The sequence below is a fragment of the Gavia stellata genome, unplaced genomic scaffold (genome assembly GCF_030936135.1).
Source record: "Gavia stellata isolate bGavSte3 unplaced genomic scaffold, bGavSte3.hap2 HAP2_SCAFFOLD_52, whole genome shotgun sequence".
Taxonomy (NCBI): domain Eukaryota; kingdom Metazoa; phylum Chordata; class Aves; order Gaviiformes; family Gaviidae; genus Gavia; species Gavia stellata.
The window spans coordinates 449,646-471,741 of record NW_026777025.1 but is presented as its reverse complement, the minus strand read 5'-3'; the positions used below and the strand labels follow the sequence as shown (position 1 = coordinate 471,741).

Genomic DNA, 22,096 nt, shown 5'->3' with positions numbered 1-22,096 from the left:
TGTTTAGCTTCTGAAAACCTAAAGAGCCTATTCAAAGGATCTTGCGCTATTCTAAACTTGTAGTTCCCATTTTTTTCTTCAGCAACTCTTGCATTTTGTCACTGTGATAACCAAGAACTTCAATGTATTTCACTTGGTAAAACTATATGCTGTTCTTAGTCAGTGCATTTACCAACATCGGGAAGATTACGACAAAACCGAATTAGTGAAGGTAAATTTTTTTGTCTTATAGCACTTTCTACCACTGTTATGCATGTGTGTGTTATGCATATGTATGCGTGCACGCTGGACATCATGCTTATTTAGCATTACTCTTTACTGCTTAGTCGCCTGTGTCACAAGACTTTTTCATTTCAGTCTGGAAGACATTTATCCATATTGCAAAACCATTGTTGTATTTGGCATAATTGTTGGCAGTTTCAGCAGGAAAAGGCTTCAACTTGAAGACAATGGGTCCATCCACACAGCTCTCTCAAAGCAGTAAACTTCAGTCTGCAAACAGTCCTTCTCCAGAACCTTTTTAGGTGTGGGGGGCTATGAAAGGAGGGTGCTTTTCACAGTCTGTTGCTTCCTCTTTCTCCCCTTACAGGCAGTCAGACATGGTAATACTTGGTATAGTAGTCATTCTATTCTTGAAAAGAAATTAAGTATGAAATATAACAAGACGTTGAGGTTTTTCTGTAGTCTCACCAGAATCCCTTTTTAACTAGCATGGCTCGAGCATCTCGAGTCTTATGAGGAGCAGCTGAGAGAGCTGGGGTTTTTTAGCCTGGAGGAGGCTCAGGGGAGACCTTATTGCTCTCTACAACCTCTTTTCAGGTAGTTGCAGGGAGGTGGGTGCTGGTCTCTTCTCCCAAGTGACAAGTGACAGGACAAGAGGAAATGACCTTGAGTTGCACCAGGGGAGGTTTAGATTGGATATTAGGAAAAACTTCTTCACTGAAAAGGTTGTCAGACACTGGAACAGGCTGCCCAGGGAGGTGGCTGAGGCACCATCCCTGCAAGTATTTAAAGGACATGTGGACAAGGCGCTTAGGGACATGGTTTAGTGGTGGACTTAGCAGTGTTAGGTCAACGGTTGGACTTGATGGTCTTAAAGGTCTTTTCCAACCTAAACGATTCTATGATCTTTAATTTGACATAGGGGAGATTTCTGCCTATGCCAGTTTCATGCTAATGAGTGAGATTCTGTGATCTCTTCCTGTAAGAGAAGGTTCCTGAGTTGTCATCTTCCAGAAGCACCTGTGGTCCCAGTCAGGCATTCCCAGTATTGAGTCGATTTAGATAGGTTGGATATTCAGTCTTCAGATTCAATATCCTTGAATCCATTTGTCTTTGAGACGCTTGTGCCTGAGAATAGATAAAATTTTTTATGCCTCTCAGTCTGCCTTGAAAAAGGGGAAGCCTCTTCTTTTCAGCCCTGGTCATCTCGATCTCTTCTTCCAGGTCTGATGAAGAGTTAGAACAGATGCTCTGTTCCCATTGTGCAACAGTGAGGATTATTTGGCTTCGGGGAGGCCATTCCTGAAAAATGCGCCCTTCTCTCATCTAGGATAACGATGTGTTTTAGCATGAGAAGGGATTTATTTGTTATCTCAGGGCTTGTGAGCTTTTGTGACTTAACTTTTAATGCTTAAATTAAAAGGGACTTGATTTCTTTGTTTTCTACTTCTACCTTTAGCTTTAACAAAAAAAAAAATCTCCTATTCCGAGTGACTGTGTAGGTCAGTCAGGAGCAAGCTCTACTGTATGAAGAGAGAGACTTCGACAAGTCATTACTCAGAGTGCAGAAAACAACATTTCCAGCTTTTAGTTGTGGCTTTTCAGGAACTGTCTCCTCTTTCTAATTGTTGAAACCACTGTTGATACAGATCCATAGTCTCTTGATACAGAGCCATACAGTCTCGCTAGCCTACTCTCTGTTTTGGATGCATAAGGATGCGTTTGAAGCTAGTGGGTATAGAAAGACTTTGTGGTGGTGATAGCACATGTATTTGCTAAATATTACTGACAATTGTATGTATGTACAGATTCTTCATTCTTTTTATGAAGAAATAAACAGGGTTCTTAAGCTTATATTTATGCTGACTGCTAGTTTGTCTTTTTTTCTTATTAGGAAATGAAGAAAGAAATTACAGCCTTCAGTTATGCTCAGTGATACTTGATTTCAGCGTACTCGACTTCTACTCTCATGTTTTCTTTTCATTGCATGCTGTTACCTGTGCATAATTCAATAAAGATTACTTCTACATATATATTTATACATACATGAAACAAATATACCTTAAAATTTAAGAAAGCTGAAATAAAGTCCTTCAACTGCTTTTATTTCATATTTGTCTCCTATATACATATTTTTATGTGACATACTGCTGTGATTGCCTTTGGAATGCTGCAGATACGAACATCTCCCAGATAATTTCAGTACCTCTCTTTAAAAGGAAACAATTGAAAACTTGATACACTTTTACCATCGTTTTCCAGCTTGTGGGAATACATTTTTCTGAAGTAGCTTGTGGTGCTGTATAGTCAATTGCATATTACATAAAGGTTTTAAACCAAATCTCATTTTGGTATATGAAAAGTAAATCCTTTAGAAACCTCTTAATGCAGTTCAGAGGTAATTTTTTTTAATTACCTGATGGCACCTCAAGTGGCTTTCATAGAATTAACAACCTAAAGAAAGTATGTGGGAGAAACGCTCTTTCCACAAACATAAGAACTTTTGCTATGGCATATGTTTGCCTGTCAAAAAAACCTAACTTGAAACAAAGCAAGATGTACTACTGTAACTTTCTAAGGTAAAGTTGAGTCTTGCTTCTAATAATGACAATCTTCTTGATACCAGAGAATTGCATTTTAATATAAATTGTTAGTTACAGGTCAGGTGGCTTGTAGTTGAATTTAACTGTAAATAGTTTTCTAGTTACCTGGGGAGAATTACATCTGTTTATTACATAAAAGTGAATATATTGTTAGTGATAAGTATGTTTAAGTAAAAGCAAAGCAGTACCCCGTTTTGAAGATGTATGCCTCTTCAAACCAGCAGAGAAAATGTCTCTGTTAATTTTTTAAAAAATTGAGGATAGGCAAAGTGTAAGTTTATGAGAATAGTTTATATCAGCTGTGATAAAGTATGTGGCATGATACATTGCTGTTATGTCACCTCACACACACAACATCTGGTGACACTGAATGCCTAACTGTGCAATCCCTCTGTGCTTAGTTTCTTACGCATGTTTTAGTTTCCTTTGTTTGTTTCTTTCTAGTGTGTTTGTGCCAACATCTGTGTACTATGCAGAATTTTTTCTTTTATCTGTATTGTTTGGATGGGTGTTAATAAAAAATGAATCACCTTTTTGGGGGGTTTTGTCTGCTCTATTTTAAGCACAGAATAATTTTGATCATTAACAATCTTACACTTGAAAAACAGCATGAGCCTTAAGACTTTAAAATAAGAACTGTACATGAGCTAGGTGTAGCTAGCTACACCCCACTCTAGGTGTATTGGTTATGTGGCCAAGGCAAGCACAGGAGGATGAAAAATTATATTGAAAATTTACATTTTAATGTAACGTATTACATTGGAAAGGTAATAAAGGAATTAACGTAATTTTCCTCAACTTGATCTCCACCTTGACTGCTGACAGCCATTTTCGATGGGACTGTGGGGGTGGTTTGCTGACCACGTTCCCCAAGATGACTGTTTGAAAAACTGAACAGGAGTGACAGTGTGGAAACGAGGAACCAGAAACATTCCTGCGATCAAATCTTTTGCTTTTCAAAGCTTTGACCAAACTCTTTCCTGGCAGTAGTCTCGACAGGATACTGTACCTATACAGTTTTTAAAAAAAATTGTAGCTCTGTGTATCTTGAGCTTCCATGACCAACTGTTAACGGTTCCCACAAGGCACACCTTTATTTTTCTTCCTCAGGGAAACAGTCGTATTCTAGTGTCTGAACCAAAACGGCAAGCAGCGATCAAAGAAATAGTATGTAGAAACGCAACGTTTTTGACAAGTAGGCAGCGGGAGTCAAAACTAAATATTGCCTCAATAGCTAGGTTATGTACTAAAGGAAAAGGTCCCCGTTCTCCAAGTTCTGTAACTAAACAAAAAAAAAAGGGGGGGGGGGGTGGTGTGGTGTGGGGTTTTTCCCTCAGAGCCGTCACTTTGTGCTCACTCGCCCCTGGTTTGGGGCTCTGGACCCTGCGGCCATGTCCTCCCTCAGCGACAGCTCAGGGCGCCTGAGAGAAACTCGGGGCTGGCGTCGGAGAAAAACCCTTCACGGGGCTAGAGACGACGCTGTCTTTAAAAACCATCTGGGTGCGTGGCGGGACGGTCTAGCGCGGAGCCGAAGTTTGGCGGCGAAGGAGCGGGCTGTGAGGGCGTCCCTGCCACCCGAGAACTCCCAACCTGCGCAACCGCTGCGCACCGGCACCTCGCCTGGCCGAAGGACGAGGAGACGCCGGCGGCCACCGGCCTGTTTATCGGGAATACAGTATCAGTGAAGTGTCCTGTGCCTGGAATACAGTCTCTCTCTGCAATGACAGAGACAGACCCATTACCATTTTTTCACTGAGAAATGCTTGACTTTTACTTTCTTTCTGGCAAAAGCCAGTGCTCCATAAAAATTAGAAATTCAGGCACACAGAAAAGCACTAGAGAAAAAGGCAGGGTAAAAACAGGAAAAAAAATAGAGTCACGTTGCCATTACAGCACTGCAGGGTAAAACTCCAAAGTAATTTAGGTTAGGAAACACATCCTGCATTGCAAACATTAGGACAGAAGTCTTCTTTTCCACATGTGACTCTGGGTCCACATTGCTTGAAGTACAGCTTTTTAACTTACGCTGCTCCTTAGGGGAACAATACTCATACAATAAAAGAAAGTCAATGACTGTTTTTCAATTAGGTACCATTTGGAGAAACAAACTTCAGAATCAAAAGAACAGCAGCTGCAGAAAAACATGAGTTTGGCTACTATAACTAGAGGGGCAGCACGATTATGCAAGAAACACTGTGTGCTGATTTTAGAGAGATGCAACAGAAACAGCAGAATGGAATTAAAGAAGGCTAAAACCTAATAAACAGTGTAATCCTCCTCAGGAAGAAAAAGGAGCTAAAGGACCTGTTTGACCTTTCACTTACCATTTGAATCTCCGTCTTCAGAACTTTCTGCTATTTGGCAATCTGGCATTTCACTGTCCCCTCTTAGGTCTGAATGTTCAGAAAGCATGACACTCTTCTTTTCAGAAGCAGATTTAGCCACAAGGAGAACCCTCTCTCTTTCGTTTTCTGACCCACATTTATTTTCATGCCCATTTTTCTGTCGTTCTTGAAGTACGCTTCCATTTTCTTCCATAGAAGAATCCTGTGTGGACTCAACTTCCATGCAATCCATGTTAGAAACATGTTCTTCTGGAGACTCTTCCGCACTCTCTACTTCATTTTGGTCTTCTGGAACTTTATTCTCTTTATTGAACTAAAATTTCCTCCTCTTTGCTGCGATACTTGAAGACGCTTTGTTCTTTCTGCGTTTCCTTTTTGACATCTCTACAAAGAGATATCAGAAAAAGTAAGCCAAAACATTACCAGAACAGTTCTTCCTTCAAAATCCAGCATCCTCATCTTACTTGACTTACAAGGAAAATTATCAAAGGAGCTCAGTTAACATTGTCTGTCTCCCTACATATGTCTAGAGAAAGAGTTGCAAGTTAATGAGGTCAATTTGCTATTAGATTTTAAAAAGCCAGCTACAGAATTTCACTCACAAAACCATCAGCTTCAAGATTTTATGAGCAGAAAATTCTTACTTTAGATAGGAAGTATTACCAGAAAGCAAGGTTATTAGGTGAAGTTGCTTACTGTCTTACTACGTGAACTAATATAGATGAACAGAAAAGCATTTGGAGACGAGCCCTTCTTCAAATCGGTTATAAAGCTGTAAACTTCAGAAGCTAAACACATGTTGGGCAGAGTTAAAGAGACAATTTTAAGGGAATATTTGCTGGAGAAAAATTTGCCTGTGAAGACTTACACCTCACACGCTTTCTGTTAACCTTGTTTAAAACAAACTTAGCATTTTTGCCTTCCAGAAAAACCCACCGTTCTTTGTATTGACGGAGTACTGCACAAAGCGCATGGGTGAAGTCAATGGCAAAATTCCTAGTCCTGTTATGGAGACCAGGAAAGTTCACACCATGTCATGCGTTTTAGCCGAGAGACCCAAGTCCCTTTGTTCTTTCATGTCCTTTTCACAGGAAAAGTGGGGAAATAATTGTCTTTCCTTTACATATCTATTATTATTGCTCCCCTATTTTTCTGCCCTTTCCCCCTTCAGTTGGAAATCACACTAAGAGGTGGCATAGATTTTAGCATTTGAGGGCAGGGAAGGGAAAAATACTGTTTCTCATAACTAAAAGCTAGTTGAGTATTCAGAAACTGCCATGTACAACATTTTTGACTTCAAGAGAGAGCAATTTAGGAGCCGTTAAATGTCAGTTGGGTCATCAAGTCCAGTGTCTTACAATGTAAACCATCCACTGTACTTGAACTTCATAACTATATCGAATGAATGACCTCTGGATTTATCTCACGTTTTGGAGCAAATTAAAAACACTGAACGCCTCTGGCACAAAGAACCAGGCATCACCGAAACCTGTTATGTCACAAAACCAGAGAAGGTATCAGTGACTTTAGCACCTTCTCCAAGAAAGTCTGAATAAAATGCAACTTGCCTTCAGAGCACGGTGTACTGGAATCTACAGGCGCTGCTGGCATCTTCATCTTTTCGTTACACTTTGGGTCTGTTTTCTCACAGCCAGGAACATAGTTCTGCTTTGGCATTACACGGTAGTAAGGCGGAGCATACTTTGAAGAGCTACAACCTTGCAATAAAGAACAGATAGCAAAGAATTGTGTCTTGCATTGTTGGTTACAAATACCGAGACAAGTCTTAAAATCATTAGCGTCAAAAACCATACCTCTTTTCTTGCGAGATTCTTGAATTTCTTCACAGCATTGTTCAAAATCTTCATCCATTTCCTCTCTCACGATGGCATATGCAGTATCTCTCAAAGCACAAGCTCTGTGCCTAATGAGACGATCTGAAATTTTACAGTCAGAACTGAGTCTTTTCTACCAGCCGATGAAATCCTTTATTTTGATTACTTATCGAAAGATTTTGCTCTTTTCATAGATAGGTTCTGAAGGGTTATCTCAGTGAATATTTTCAGCATAACAACATAAAAGTTAATCATTAAAGCAAAAGCACTAGTTACTGATCAACACTTCTATCACAATTTCTTGTCCAAGTAGTTTAATGCTCCAACATTTACAACCTGGCAAGAAATGCTCTCTGTGGATGTTTAAAATGATCTAATCCCAAGTCTACTGTCCACAGACGACGTTTATCAATTTATACATTTTTAATTTTTCCAAATTAGGGATCAAAACACATTCTTACCTCCAGGGTCTTTATCTGGGTTGTACTGTAAAGCATTGCTGCAGATTAGATCGATGTCTTTTAGGAAATCTCCTGCAGTTAGGTACTGGTGCAAGTCAATCTTCGAGAGAACTGCCGAAAGGTCCATGGGCTGTTTAATGACTGCGTCATAATCAGGTACCTACAAATGAAATATGCGTGTTCAGAGATTTAACATGGTATCTACCAACATTAATTATTTTAATAACGTAAAATAAAGGACTTCTTCAAAACCCCAAATATTTATGACACATCCAAAGATATGGAAATTAACCAGTTAGTTGCTTGAAAATAGAAGGGCTATTTCAACTGGCTTTGAAGAGACAGACCAGAAGAGGGAAAAACAAGAAGCAGGGAGGTCAGAAGCACGTGTGGGGCAGAGAAGGGAGCAGACACCCAGAGTGGGATTCATTTCACTTCGCTTCAGAAAATCACAGCAAAGAAAGCTTTCTCAGTAGAGTCACCCGAGATTCTCTTTGTTGTTGGCGGGAAGAAAAAGGTGCAGGAATGCACCTTTGAAGTATCTGTCCTAGGCATCTACTTTTGCATGAGATAACTGGACCGAGAGGTGCCAATTTCTTTACTCAGACCATAAAAGGAGCCTAATGACTAGTAGAGATGAGGACATCTAGGTTTGTTTAGGTTATTTACATCTCAGAAACTAGAAGTAAAGGGAAAGACAAGTCAGTGGATGTTTAGGGGAACAGGACTTTGCTGAAATGCAAAGCTCTATTAAAACGACAGCTGACTTCCAAGTATATGCCCCTGGCTTAGACTTATTCAATACATTACATGAGAAAAAAAAAAGACAGAAGTGTATGGGAGGAAGAAGAAACCACACAGCCCTTATGGTTGATCTTATACGGAGGAGCCCCAGACGAAACAGAGAATAGAATCTTAGAATTTATTTTAAAAACTGCTGTTCTTACTCCTGTTCTCACAGAAACTACTGACAGTCAATTAAAGAGCTTTAGGCTTTATTAAAACAGTCCTATAGATACTGTTTATAATTATAAAGAAAGAGATCTCTCTGCTTTTCAGTGCTGTAACATGCCTACATGTCAAAGCCTTTTCATGAGTGAACTGTGTTGGCAGTCGGTCTAACTGGCAGTTGGTCTAACTGGCAGTCGCTCTAGATGATCGTTATAGGTCCCTTCCAACTGAAATATTCTAAAGTTCTGAAGGCATTGCAGAAGGAACCCGGGGCTTTCAGTGAAACTCAAATAACAGACACTTGAGGGCCTCAAGGAGTCAGCAAAAGTAAAAGCAAACTTCCTGCTTCTTGAAAAATCAGAATAGTACGGTCCTAAAAACAAAGACAAACCTTCCTATAAAGAGCACACAAACTCTGAGAAATATAAACATGCAGAAATTATGAACACACACAGATAAAATGGTATTACAGATCAACACTAATTTACCTCCTCTGGGTCGGCACGCTTTGTAAATGCTCTGAAACGTCTGTCACCGGCAAGTCTACGAGTCACATCCCTTAAGAAAATCCTAAGTTCACGCAATATATCCTCCTCCTGCTCCTCCAGCTGTCTTATTTCTTCCTCTGTCAGCTGTGGAGGCTTAGGCGGTGGTGCTACAGGCAGTACTTCCAAGTACTGCCAAGCTTAAAAGAATCAGAAACTTTTAGTCAATTTACGGTACTCAAATACAAGCCTATGAAAAATTATTGATAGAAAATTACCACCAAAGCAAATGCTGTAGAGCTGTTAACTTACAGTTAGCAAAGTTTTCTATGTAGAATATCCTCACCTGTCTTAGTTTTTGATGCAGGAGGTTTAGCAGTTTGATTTACAATTAAGTCCTCAAAAAATGTTCTTCTTTCTTCCTCATTAGGCAACTGGATTTTGAACACTTCATCATCATTGATAAACAATTCTTTTATCTAAAGCACGAGGAGAAAAGATATTTCAGATGTAAGGTCACACAAATTCATGTTCTGTTCCAAAAAGATGAGTGCCTTTCCAAATTAAACTGAATAATCACCTTGATAAGACAAACTGTGAAAAGGTGTCTTCTTGGCCTTAAAAGGCTGGATTTTCATAGGTTAGCATGGCAAATTAAAGTATCTTCTCTAAGGAACACCTCTAGAGTTAAAGCTCAATGAAGGGACCCTATGATACACTGATAAAGTGCTGACATTCAGCACCTCCTAGACTGCTTATTTTGTATTTACCTGCCTTGCTGTCCTTTAGTTTGAATCTTTATGGCAGCTATAGAAGGAACAGGCAGGATTCAGGAGACAAGTGTGGGCTTTTTTGGTAAGGTGCTGTGGTTTTTTTTAAAATTAATTTAAATGAGGTGTCTAAAGCTGCACACTTCCAAGTTTTACTCCATTTTTCAATCTCTACTACCAGAAAGTATGGAAGGAATTTCAATACTTATTTTAGAAAGAATTTATTAACCGTAGAAGAATTTCTGTAGAAAGTTAAGCCCTTTCAAAGCATTTGATGATAAACACATCTAGGCAACCCCCTCTCTCCCCCCCAGTAAATGAGACAAAATAATCAGAGCAGCATATTCACATTTTGAACACCTTCCTTTAATGCACACTCTCAGATACCTAGAAAGCTAAGCATATACTCTTACTGAATTTGTTAAGAAATACAACTAAAAATAGATTTCCAAGTTACTTAAACAGAAGTTGGAACTTAGCTTTCTGATTTGTAAAGCTTTCACCGATATGAAGAAAGAAATTGAAATTTTTAATAAAGAATTTAAATTTGAAATTACATTCCATCATTAAGAGTGTGACCATCATACTTTCTCTGTAAAACTATCTTTCACTTTTCAGTAAAAGTATCTTTTTCCCATGTACATTTCAAGCACCGTATATTCTTGCCTAAGTACATACCTAACAATCTTGAAGTCACTGGAATTATTGTCTGAAGTAAATGTTTATGTCTGTCTAATGAGCATGAGTGTGTGAGAAGGGGGAAAAAGTTGGGTCAAAGTCAAGCTCTTTACTCAGAAAACACTTTAGGCAAATGCTTTCAAGCATTGTTTTGTCTAAGCAAATTTTAAGAGACCTGGTTAGGGTGCCTGAGTAATAACAGTATGAATTTGCTTAAGAGTGCACAGTACTCCAATGTTTAAAGGATTTATAAATTAACAAAAAACTGACTAAAAAAAGTAAGAAAAGTATCAACAGAAGTACCTCTTCTGGGAGATCTGCATGACACACATCAGATGTTGCAAGCAGCAAAACTGGAGCAAATGCTGGAATGTTCTGCAGTAGTGTTGTAAAAGTAGCTCTCAATGTAGCTCCAGCAGCCTCCCACCACAAATGGATATGTGGAATATAAATGATACTTGGTGCTGTTCTTTGTGCTTCTCGCATCAACTGGTAAAATGAAAGCTTGGATAAGAAAACTAAACCATGTAGAACAGGCTAATAAATAACTACGCGTCAGTCAAACTGTCTTATGAAATAGGAGCACATGCAGCCAAAACATCAAAACAATCCAACAAAAGAACAACTCCTTAACAATAAGGTAAAATTTTCACTTTACTCAAATATGGACATTGCTACACAGACAGAAACTGACCTGAATCTCTGCCTGATTTCAAAACTACTTAGGTGTAAGGTAATGCCTAAAGAGCCTTACAACTCAGCTGCTGTGGTGGTGTGCCTGAAAAAACAAGACTAACCCTTGAGCAAGATGTATTAGCCTGGGTAAATCACTACACGACTCTGACTGCACCATTTTCAATTCAGGGTGCGCACATATCCAAGTCACTCTGAAGCACAGTTTGAACAAGCAAAGACCTATGTGAAAAGATGAGGGCTGACACTGTGAAAGAAGCCTGGTTACAATTCATAACTTCACGTACATTTTATAAGAGGTGACCAGTCTGAATAGCTGCCTGAATAGCTAAATCACTCACAGCCTCTCATTATCAATCAGACCAGATTACGTGCTTTGGAAGACCACAAGCCATTGCCTACAGATGGTACCTCGATCACAGAAGAGGACGTGCATCTACCACATGAGGGAAGCGGCAACAGTCCTTTCACATGACAAATTTCTCCGTGCACCCTTTCAGATTATCAATATTCAGGGAGTTCCTGTCACAAGATGGGAAGTGCACGTGGTATATCCGGGCAGTGACTAGACATGCTAGTTATATGACCGCAGGTGCAACCATCACATAACACAAAAGGAATTGTTCCTCTTATGTGACAAATGAGTATCCAGTCATGTAACATGTCCATCCTTACTTGTAGAGCTCTCAAATGCTGCTACTAAAGGTGAAAATATTTTAATACAGTGATGTCAAACAACGAAACAGATTTCCTGCCTAAAAGTAAAAAGGAAAACAGCACTAAATCTGCTTATATTTAATTTATAGTATAAGAAAAACAAACATAAGTGTTCCATGAATTTTAACGCTTTTACTGCATATACTGCAGCAGTACAAGCTGTATATGTATATATAAGAAAAGAAACACTTCTTTTCCCCAAAAGCTTGATTGCCTTACAAATATAATGAAAATGAAGGTTACAAAAAGTGCATGACAGGCAGTCAGGCTGCTGCAGAGCCATCTACTGGGAGCACAGATTCTTAAGCAGCAATGAAAACAACTTTCTGGATCCCACCGAGATGGGGAGGACTTCTTGCTATAAAGAGGGGTTTATTAGCAGCACCTCCCAGCTTCCCAAGCTGCTAGCAACATCCTCACTTTCCATTCCTTTGGAATGAAAGATAGGGCCACATGTAACATCCTCATTTGGTATCATTTGATCTAGCAGAAAAGTGGCTTTTCAGACAGAAGTAAACATAACAGCACATTCAAACCAGGCCACCTCCATTAACAATGAATTTTGCTTACTTTACTAGTTTATATACAGTTCATGAATCCTATGAGATTAAAGAGAAAAAAAGGTACCTGTGCACATGTTTCTTCCGATGATGTGATGCTAACAAACAAAACAGATAGGTCTAGTGTATAGACTGGAAACTTTTCCAGGGCATGTATTACTGCAGGTGCCAAATGAGAAGCTTGCCCGTATCCTGGCTCTCCAACTAGTAAGAACCGTGGCCTGCAAGATGTTGGCTGGTAATAAGCATTTCTAGAACAGGAAGAAGAAAACAAGTTTAAAAATGAGGTGATGAATAGGCACACAGATGATAAGGTTTTTTCCTATACACCTTTCTTTCTTTTTTTTTTCCCTTTCGGTAAATACTCTCCATGTTCCAGCAAATAATAAGCTGGTCTGTGATCAGGAACACTGTCAAAGCCCATTTTCTTTTTAAAAAACTTGTACCATACCTCCCTTAAGAAATCCTGCCAATCCCCAGCATGTCTGCTGTTCCTTTGGCTGGGTTAAGTAACGGCTCTTAAATCATACAGGGGGACTGTCCAGCCAAATACACGTGTGACAACTCATCAGTAACCCGATATGGGGGAGAATAACAACTCTATCTCTCAGCACATGCCAATCTGGATCTCCTCACTGCCCGTAGACACTGATTTTCAGTAGGTCTTGAGTTTAAGTAGCTGTGAGATCTCTACATCTGTCTAGTTTAGCTGAAATTTGGCCATAGTTACTGGACATAGTGGGAAGGAAGGAGTAGAACAACATTTCTAGAAAAAAATTAACGTGGGCACTGAAACACATTAGCTGTATCTGAAGAAGTACACAAATGGACTGGTTAAATTACAGCAGTACACTCAATATGTATTAAGATGTATATTTATTTTATTCAGTCATTCTAATGTTTCATCTTTGAATTGTCTATTAATTTCCTAGTAATCCTGCTTTACTAGCATGAAACACATTTGTGAAGAGCATTCGTTTTTTTCCACCACAATACTATTGTACCTTTGCTGGCTGAAGACAAAGATCTAGAGACCTAACCAAGCTCAGCAGGTCAGAAGATTTTCTGGACAGCGCAGCAATAGAAAGTGAGAAAAATAACTGACCCACCAGTGACGACAATAATCTGTTTTTTTAACTGTCAGCTTATATGACTTCCACATTAAAATGTTAAAAAGTTAACATAAACTTAGTCGGTTAAAGGTACAAAATGCAGACATTGTTTAAGTTTTTCTCACAGTGTTTTAACAAACCATTTCTCAGTTCTGTTTCTGCTACATAATTCGCTGCTGGTTTAACAATCTTGGAAATTAGAAGGGCAAAAGATGTCTACACGAATCTGTAGGGGTTTTTTAGCTAAAAGGACAGGCAGCACGTTTCTTTGGTCTTGAGTCTTTCAAGGAATGCCATGGATTAAATCAACACATTCTAATAGTCTGTGGACCACTTTGACTTAGGAAAAGAGGGCTGGGCCATTCAGTTTGATGGGTTATGGCAGTGTACTCCATTAGAACCTCAGTACCCAGCTGGATCTTCACGCTTACTTCTTGCAAATATTGATCACCCCCCCACACCCCTCCCCTCTACTTCTTCATCTACCACCCCTCACACCAAAACTGTTTACAGACACGGCCATCTGAATAATTGAAACATAAAGGGACAAATATGTACCTGCTAAAATTGAGGAATTTTTCCTTTTGTCTGCCAGGCATTTTAGGAGTTGGCTTATCTTCAAAGATTGATGGTGATTCCTCATCACTGTCAATCGCATAATTTCTTAAAATATGATTTAAACTGTCTGAAAGACAAGAGAGGTTTGTTAACTTTCCTGAATAGTCCATATCTCGCTCTCACATTAATACAGCTTCTAAATCAGTGCTGGAGACCCCTTATATTGTATTTCTTCATTTGAGGGCACATGCAGAATGTTATTTTCTGAAGAGTTTATCCTACCACAGATCTAAGGAGATTGCACAAGTCTCTACAAAGCTGTCCTACATCGCATGATTTGCATAAGGTATTCTCTCTCTGTTGGTGAAAACAACAGGAGGTTTCTTCCTTAGAATAAAGATGATTAGGAACTTCTGTAGTTCCTAGACACCTGAAAAACCCAACAAGGCCACTTCCTTCTGGAGCAGGTTCCCCCACTGGATGTGGGGAAATTAAGTGAACGTGGTGGCCACAGACTTCCCTTTGTCTAGGACTAGTGAGTCAGAATATACAGACCAACACATCTTCTAAATAAGGCTCCTCAAAGATCCCCGAAGGAAGAGATCATGAAAGGCCGACAACGGAGACGGGATGCAATTACCAATTCCTTAGCCTCTCTGCTTTTATATTGTTGGTGGGTTTCTGCCTCTTTCACCAATGCAAAAAATCTACCAGCTCTACTGGGAGTAATACTGGTAGGATATTCTCCAGGGATTAGGATAGTAACTAACTATTCATGGATCTCCGTTAATCAGGAGTGCAGCGAGTTTATCGATTTATTTGCTGTCACCAACCGACAGACAACTTGGTCAGGGTTGATGCAGTCAGGAGTGTGAGCTCACATACGCTATGCAAGCCAAGCCCCAGAGTATACGTTACTGAAACATTCTGATCTCATGTGCAGGCGTACAGTGTGATCCACAAACATTCAAATTAAGAGACTATGGTTAAAAATCACGGTAGCTGTAACAATATTTAGCTTAAACCACTTATACTTGTATTGTGGTTCTGACATTCTTCACAGGAATTAGAAGCATTCATGTAAAAATGCCCTCTCCCCCCATTTAAACATTTATTTTGAAAGAGGTGCCTCACACATTAAACCTTAAATCCATCTCTACGAATGATAAACACGATATTAGCTACTGTGAGAAACAGGGTGCTCTAGGAGAGAATGCATAGTTCTCTCCCATGTATTGCGAGTCATTCACAGCTCCCATCCAGCACTTCAGTTTAGAATCCAGAATAAAAACTATGCACGATATTCCTGAAATAAAGGCGTGCATGTGCATATTATAAAATCCTACTGTCATTATGGCTGAGAGGTTTCTGTATGTTGATTGCACAAATCGGAAGTTTTTGCTTTGGCAGAAGTTTAAAGAAGCGGCTACTATTGTTATACCTTGCTGTTGGTCCTTCTTTAGAGCAAGCTCTGCGTGGGGAAATACTCTCTGCAAGGCTTGTAAAATTCTTGCTAGTGTGTTTTCAAGCAGTGGTTTTGAAATAGGTGATAGTGCTCGCCCAGGTGAAGCCACAGCCCTCCGTGAAGCTGGAACAGTCTTCTGCATAGCCATGACAAAATCCTTCGCTGTTATTTTAATAGAAGCAATATCTAACTGCAGTTTCTCACTGCTTTTGTATATTTGAGGATAGCGGCGGCGCAGAGCACAGAGGGCAGCTTCAGCACATAAGCATTTAATATCAGCACCACAGTATCCTAATAAACAAAACAAGAATCAAATGTTATGTCAGTCTCAGGCAACACAGAAGTCAAGGCCAAGGTTTCCAAAGTGCAACACTGAAAGACTTTGTATGCAGCTAAAAATTAACAGGCTAAGAGATAATCCAAAGCGTTACCGAACTGCAGAGAAGTTTTGTTATGTGGCTCACAGCTTGATACCCTGCGCTTATGAAGCGGCCTCCTAATCAGAACTTTAGTCCTGAGGAAGATGCCCCAAAGCTATTTAATGTTCTGAGAGACAAGAAGAAAATGACAAGAAAAGAAGCATCTAACTTTGTTTGCTCCCAAGGCGTGTCAGCTGCCTCACGCTGCAGCAAGGCACAAGAGCTCGGGTGCTGCCTGGTACAAGCTCGGATTCCTTAGGACTCAGTCACGTGCAGTGACTGACTTTGTTTTCAAACTTACCAACACATTTTTCAGCTAGCTCTTCAAGAAACATGTCCAGTGGCTTAGGGGTCCAGTCTCGTGTGTGAATCTTGAAAATATCTTTTCTAGCCTGGAAACAAAATGGTTGCATTTTGGTTTGTCCTAAGTTTTCTCTTAAAAATAAAAAACAAAACACAAAACCACCTCACATTAATAAAAATACTTTTTCTCTCCAATTCAGCAAAATCTCATGATGACAGGCTCATTAGTTCATCAAATTTGGTTTTCTGCCAGTTCATTCAAGGAAGACAGTCCTAGCACTACCTTTCAAATTGCTACAGTTACTACGAAGAACAATAATTATGACTCAAACGCCTGTCATTGATCCAGAAAATGTCAAATGTTGCCTGTCTTCGTGTCTGATCTTAGCAAGACTTTCATTTAAGTATTTCCTGGTACACAGATTAATTATGGCAGATTTCTAGAATTCTTCCACAGTAGGGAACCGTGTATTATATCCGTTTCATGGCACCTCCTCTCCTGTTCCTGAAAGCAGATAGAAACTGGAGGCAAATGTGTGTGTTAACTACACTGCTCAGTGCACTTTTATTAGCCTTCACTCCAATAAGCATTTTATCCTTTTTCCAAAAAGTGCTACTAAAAGAAAAAGCAATATCAGCGGTAGCCAGAGAAAAACCACAAAAACAGGGTTCCAGTTTTGCACACTATCGTCCCCCAATATGTTTTTGTTGCTATATACCTATTTTTTCATTGCTTAGCTATTGCCATTGAACTAGAAGCTTCCCAAGCCCTGCACCTGTGCAGTGTACTTCACATCTTTGTCCAAGTCGCTGTTAACGAGTACCAGTAAGAATGTCAGATCCCCAAATACTTACAGGTAACTCCCAGGATACCCAGCCTGGGAACAGTCCAACACAGGTACGTCCACTATCCATTCATAAACCAAGAACTGAGAGCAAGAGTGCTTCAGGGTGAAAGTGCCTAACTGGATTAAATAAGTAAGCAAACATGAACCGCTTTGGGAATGAAAAATCTTAAGTTGCTCCAGCACCAGCCTTGGTAAAAGTTGTTGTTAGCAGAAAGGAATTCTTGCGTGCACACCATTTCTGTCATTTTCCAGATGAGATAGCAGTAATTTATAGCTAATTCAGACATTGATCCTTACTTAAACATTTCAGTGACTAGCAGCATCCCCTTTTCTTGGCTGGTCACAGTGAAACCAAAATTAATTCTAGAACTACCTACTTGTTGAAATCATCTTAGTCATATATATTCAGTACCAGATCTGCCCTCCACAGCACAACGCAGCTCTCTCCAGACATCCCTCTTTTGTCCAAGTTGTACAACACTGATTTCGACTTTAACTGCTCCGTGATACTGCACTGTTATGTGATTTTGTTACAAAGAGGGACTTTGCCACATTAGCATTAGGGTTGAGTTTAAGTTCTGACCTCTTTATTTGGCAGGCTGAAGAGGAACTCTCGATCAAACCGTCCGGGTCTTCGTAAAGCAGGATCTATAGAATCCAGCCTGTTGGTGGCTCCAATTACCACAATCTCTCCTCTGCTGTCTAACCCATCCATAAGTGCCAGAAGTGTTGATACAATAGAGCTAACAGAAAAATATAATTTTCATTCACTGGTTTAGTAAATTTTGTTACGTTTTACATGACCTTCTCCAATGACCACTCAAAAAGGACAAGCTTTTATTGATGAGATGCTCCTTACTGAAAGACTCGTTTTAAGACATAAAGAAACAGACAAGGTAACACAGGTCTTGTGCTGCTATCAAGCTTAGTGAATTGTTTTCAATTATTGTTTAAAAACCATCTGAAGTTTAGTAGCATTGAATTACTAGTTTTCAGGACAAATGAATGTGTCACATGAAGTTAAATAGGTTGTGGTCTTCTTTTCACAAAGATCTAGCAGCTTCTATGTAGGTACAAAAAATGTACTACCTATGGATTTCGTCTTGTTCACAGGACCGCACAGGAGCAAGACCATCTATCTCATCAAAGAAAATAATTGAAGGTCGCATCTGGTAGGCCTAGAATGAAAACACAGGAATACTGACATAAGTAAACCAGCACAATTTTAAAGAGAGAAATGTCATGGTTGGAAAGTCACTGGAGCTAGATTTTTCCAACTAGCATCAGGGATCTCTACTAATGGAGCTAACGGAGTAAGTGGCACGAGTAACAGAAGACAGCAGCTATGTCAACCCGCTGAGACTGGGTGACAGGAAACAAATCATACCAGTAGTTTTTACAGCTATTTGGCAACCACCGAGAACAGAGCCAGGACTTAATTCAATTAGAGGTTCTGGAAGCAAGCTTCTGTAATGAATTTAAATGACCATGCTTGCAGCCTGCATCTGTTTCCCTCTGATCTAAAGCCACCGTCTCTTGCCTCTTGAAACCTTCTTTGTGGCTGTTTGATGTTTTTTTGAGGGGGGGTGTGTTACTTTGTGAGGTTCTCTCATTTGCTTTATTAATCTTTCCCAATACACCTCAAGATTTCAAGCCCCTAAAAAACCCACTGAAAAAAGAAACACTGACAATCCCGTTTCAGTGGAAGGAACTGACAAAACCCAAAAAAGAGTGAGTTCTTAAAAATATTGACCACAGAAAACTACAGTTACAACTCGGACAGAACACGTGGCACGTTTCCACCTTACCTGATCAAACAATAAACGAAGCTGTCGTTCAGATTCCCCTGCCCATTTACTCAGGCAGTCGGCACCTTTTCTCATAAAAAAGGCTATTCTCCTGTCACCTTGGCTACATTCATTAGCAAGTGCACGAGCAACCAGTGTCTTCCCAGTCCCTGGAGGGCCATAGAAGAGACAGCCTCTGCAATTAAAAATACCAAAGATTCACATAAGAAAAAAACATCATGGCAAAGTACCTATTACAACCCTCATCCCTACAACACACAACTCTTCTCTCTAGCTTACACTTCACGTGTAAGAGAGCGGTAACAGCTGAAGCGTGAGAAAAGTCAAACCAGATGGAAGTTTTGTGTTCCTACACAACTCAACAAGGCAGTAAACAACATGAATAAAGAGGATCATGCAGATGTACAGAATCTTGAGAAATGATCGTAGTGTCCCAGAACAACACTTCCAAAACTGCTGACAAACTAACAGGGGTGGTTACAGCACAGTGGAGCCAAACAAGAACAAACTTCAGCACAGAATCTAAGACTGGGCTAACTTATGAATCACCAGTTCATTCTTCAATGATACACGGCACATTCATTCTTGTTTTCACAAAAGGCAAGATTTGATAGTAAAGCATTTAATTCTCCCGTAAAAAGCTTTAAGTTAGTGGACTTGGTCTCCCATTGCTAATGATAAACGAGGAGGAAGTCTAAAGCTGGGATGGTATTCTGCATTTCCAGATAAATATAGCCATCAGCTAGAAAAGCCAATACACTGCTGTTTCAAAAAGAATTTAAATGAATAAAGAAGCAAAACACAGATTTTGCTGTCGTTCTTTGTAATACTTTTAAAGTTACTGAAAGCAAAGGATTAAAAGTCCTATTTCAATATACCATGATTGAGTTTTGCTGACCAAGAATATGTAAAGCTAACAATTAAATCTCTAATAATTTCATTTCATAACTAAGTACAACAAACGCTGCAAGGTTCTAGTTGCAAGTCCTATCAATTGTAAAATTGATACTTGAGCACTTGAAAAAAAGAGAGTCGGTGGGAGAGACAACAGGACTTCCAAGAAACAAATTACAGTTGACTACCAGTAGGTAATTCCTTCTTCCTGCTTATAAACTAATGAAGTTGACTTGTACGTAGAACTCAAAACAAAAACACTCCAACCCTGCCTTTTAAAAGCAAGACACTTTCAAAGTATATTCTCCCCACACAGTACATCTTCGAACCTACATATATTCTGGGTTCTATCCATTTTTAAGAAATTACTTTTTACTACTGCTAAAAAACCCCATCAACACTCCTGAAAATTTTGAAGCATGGAAACATATTGATACCTCAGTTGAATATTCTCATGAAAATGGGTGACCAGCAGGTCGAGGGAGGTGATTCTTCCCCTCTACTTCACTCTCATGAGACCCCACCTGGAGTACTGCGTTCAGCTCTGGGGCCCCCCACGTAAGGACAGGGACCTGTTGGCACAAGTCCAGAGGAGGGCCACAAAGATGATCAGAGGGCTGGAGCACCTCTCCTATGAAGACAGGCTGAGAGAGTTGGCATTGTTCAGCCTGGAGAAGTGAAGGCTCCGGGGAGACCTTAGAGCAGCCTTCCAGTACCCGAAAGGGGCCTACAGGAAAGCTGGAGAGGGACTTTTTGCAAGGGCATGTAGTGACAGGACAAGGGGTAATGGCTTTAAAACTGAAAGAGGGTGGATTGAGATCAGCTATAAGGAAGAAATTCTTCACCATGTGGCTGGTGAGGCACTGGAACAGGTTGCCCAGAGAAGCTGTGGACGCCCCAACCCTGGAAGTGTTCAAGGCCAGGTTGTATGGGGCTTTGAGCAACCTGCTCTAGTGGAAGGTGTCCCTGCCCATGGAAGAGGGTTGGAACTGGATGATCTTTAAGGTCCCTTCCAACCCAAACCATTCTATGATTCTATGAAACAATGTCTGTTACCTTGGAGGTTGAATTTTGAATCTCTCAAAGACTTCTGGGTAAAGCAAAGGAAAAACGACCATCTCTTTTAAAGCTGAAATGTGGTCAGAAAGACCACCCACACCATCAAACCGTACCTAAAGATAAATTCAAAAGAACACATTTCATATGTTAAAGAAAGCTGCAACCTTGATAAGGTTCCATCAGAAATTGTATGTCAGCACAAAGGAAATGCTCTGGGCAATTTTCAAACTGCTTGAGAGAAAACTGTAAACCAAGGTAGCTGTAGACAGCACATTATTGAAAGCTTTCATAAGCACTGGAAACATCTCACTGACACAATGAACTAAAAATACTTACTGAACAATCTGTTTGCATTGGATCAACGTCAGCCAGACTTGCTCCAATTTTCATTCGATCCTTGTGAATTCCCTTCAAATCATCTTTCCGAAAGTTTAGTGGAAGACACCTGATTTGAATTAAGAAGAAAGAGAAAAGCGCTTTCTAACTTAGGATGCAGCTAGAAAGTTTTTGCTTTTATAACAATGGCAAGTGAATGCAGGAAACCTTACAAATGAGCTTAAACTTCCTAAATAGTTAAATACTTGTTCAAATTGTTTTCTATTTAATGTCTGTGAGTAAATAAAGGAAAAAGGTCACTGCAGGCATTAAACTGGGTTTACTTTAACAACTCTTAGCAGTTACGAATAGCCACACCAGTCAACACAGCACATACATGAATGCAAGCTTCAAACAAGTTATTCCCTATGTGGAGACTGTGAACTGACCTCGATTTGTGTGATGAAAGAACCCCCCAAAACACAGTGACATCTTTCAAAGATTTTTTGCTTCTACATTCAAAAAGTTACAGCCCAAGGGGATACTTATTTCAGTGCGGATTAACATTATAAAGGCTGCCCACCACTGCTGGTCCTTCCCAAGGACTTTGGGATGCGTGTGCCAGAAGACACACATGTCTGAAAGACACTGGGCTGAAAACCTGTTTCTTAGATTGTTATCAAAATAGTTTTTCTAGACCAATTGTTAAGTAATAAGAGCGCCGTCATTTCCTCTATTTATAACATTTTCTGTTACGATGGTTTTCTTTCGGAATGAACTACTGTAAAGCACAGGAGCAGTAGTTTTACATTTAAAAATTACATAAAAGAGTTCCTCCCCCCATTCCCACCTAGAAATCAAATTGCTTATTAAAAATCAATTCTAAAAATCCAATTTTAGAGAGTCCAGTTACAGTCGTCAGTACCAAGAGATACGATTAAATATTGCCACAATTTAGAAACTACACAAGATGAAGAGGATAACAGTTCACGGTT

General features: G+C 39.7%; 1 pseudogene; it reads right to left on the bottom strand.

Moving 5' to 3' along the window:
* Positions 1 to 22,096, bottom strand: part of LOC132321603 (ATPase family AAA domain-containing protein 2-like) — a 175,768-nt pseudogene that overhangs the window by 144,505 nt on the left and 9,167 nt on the right.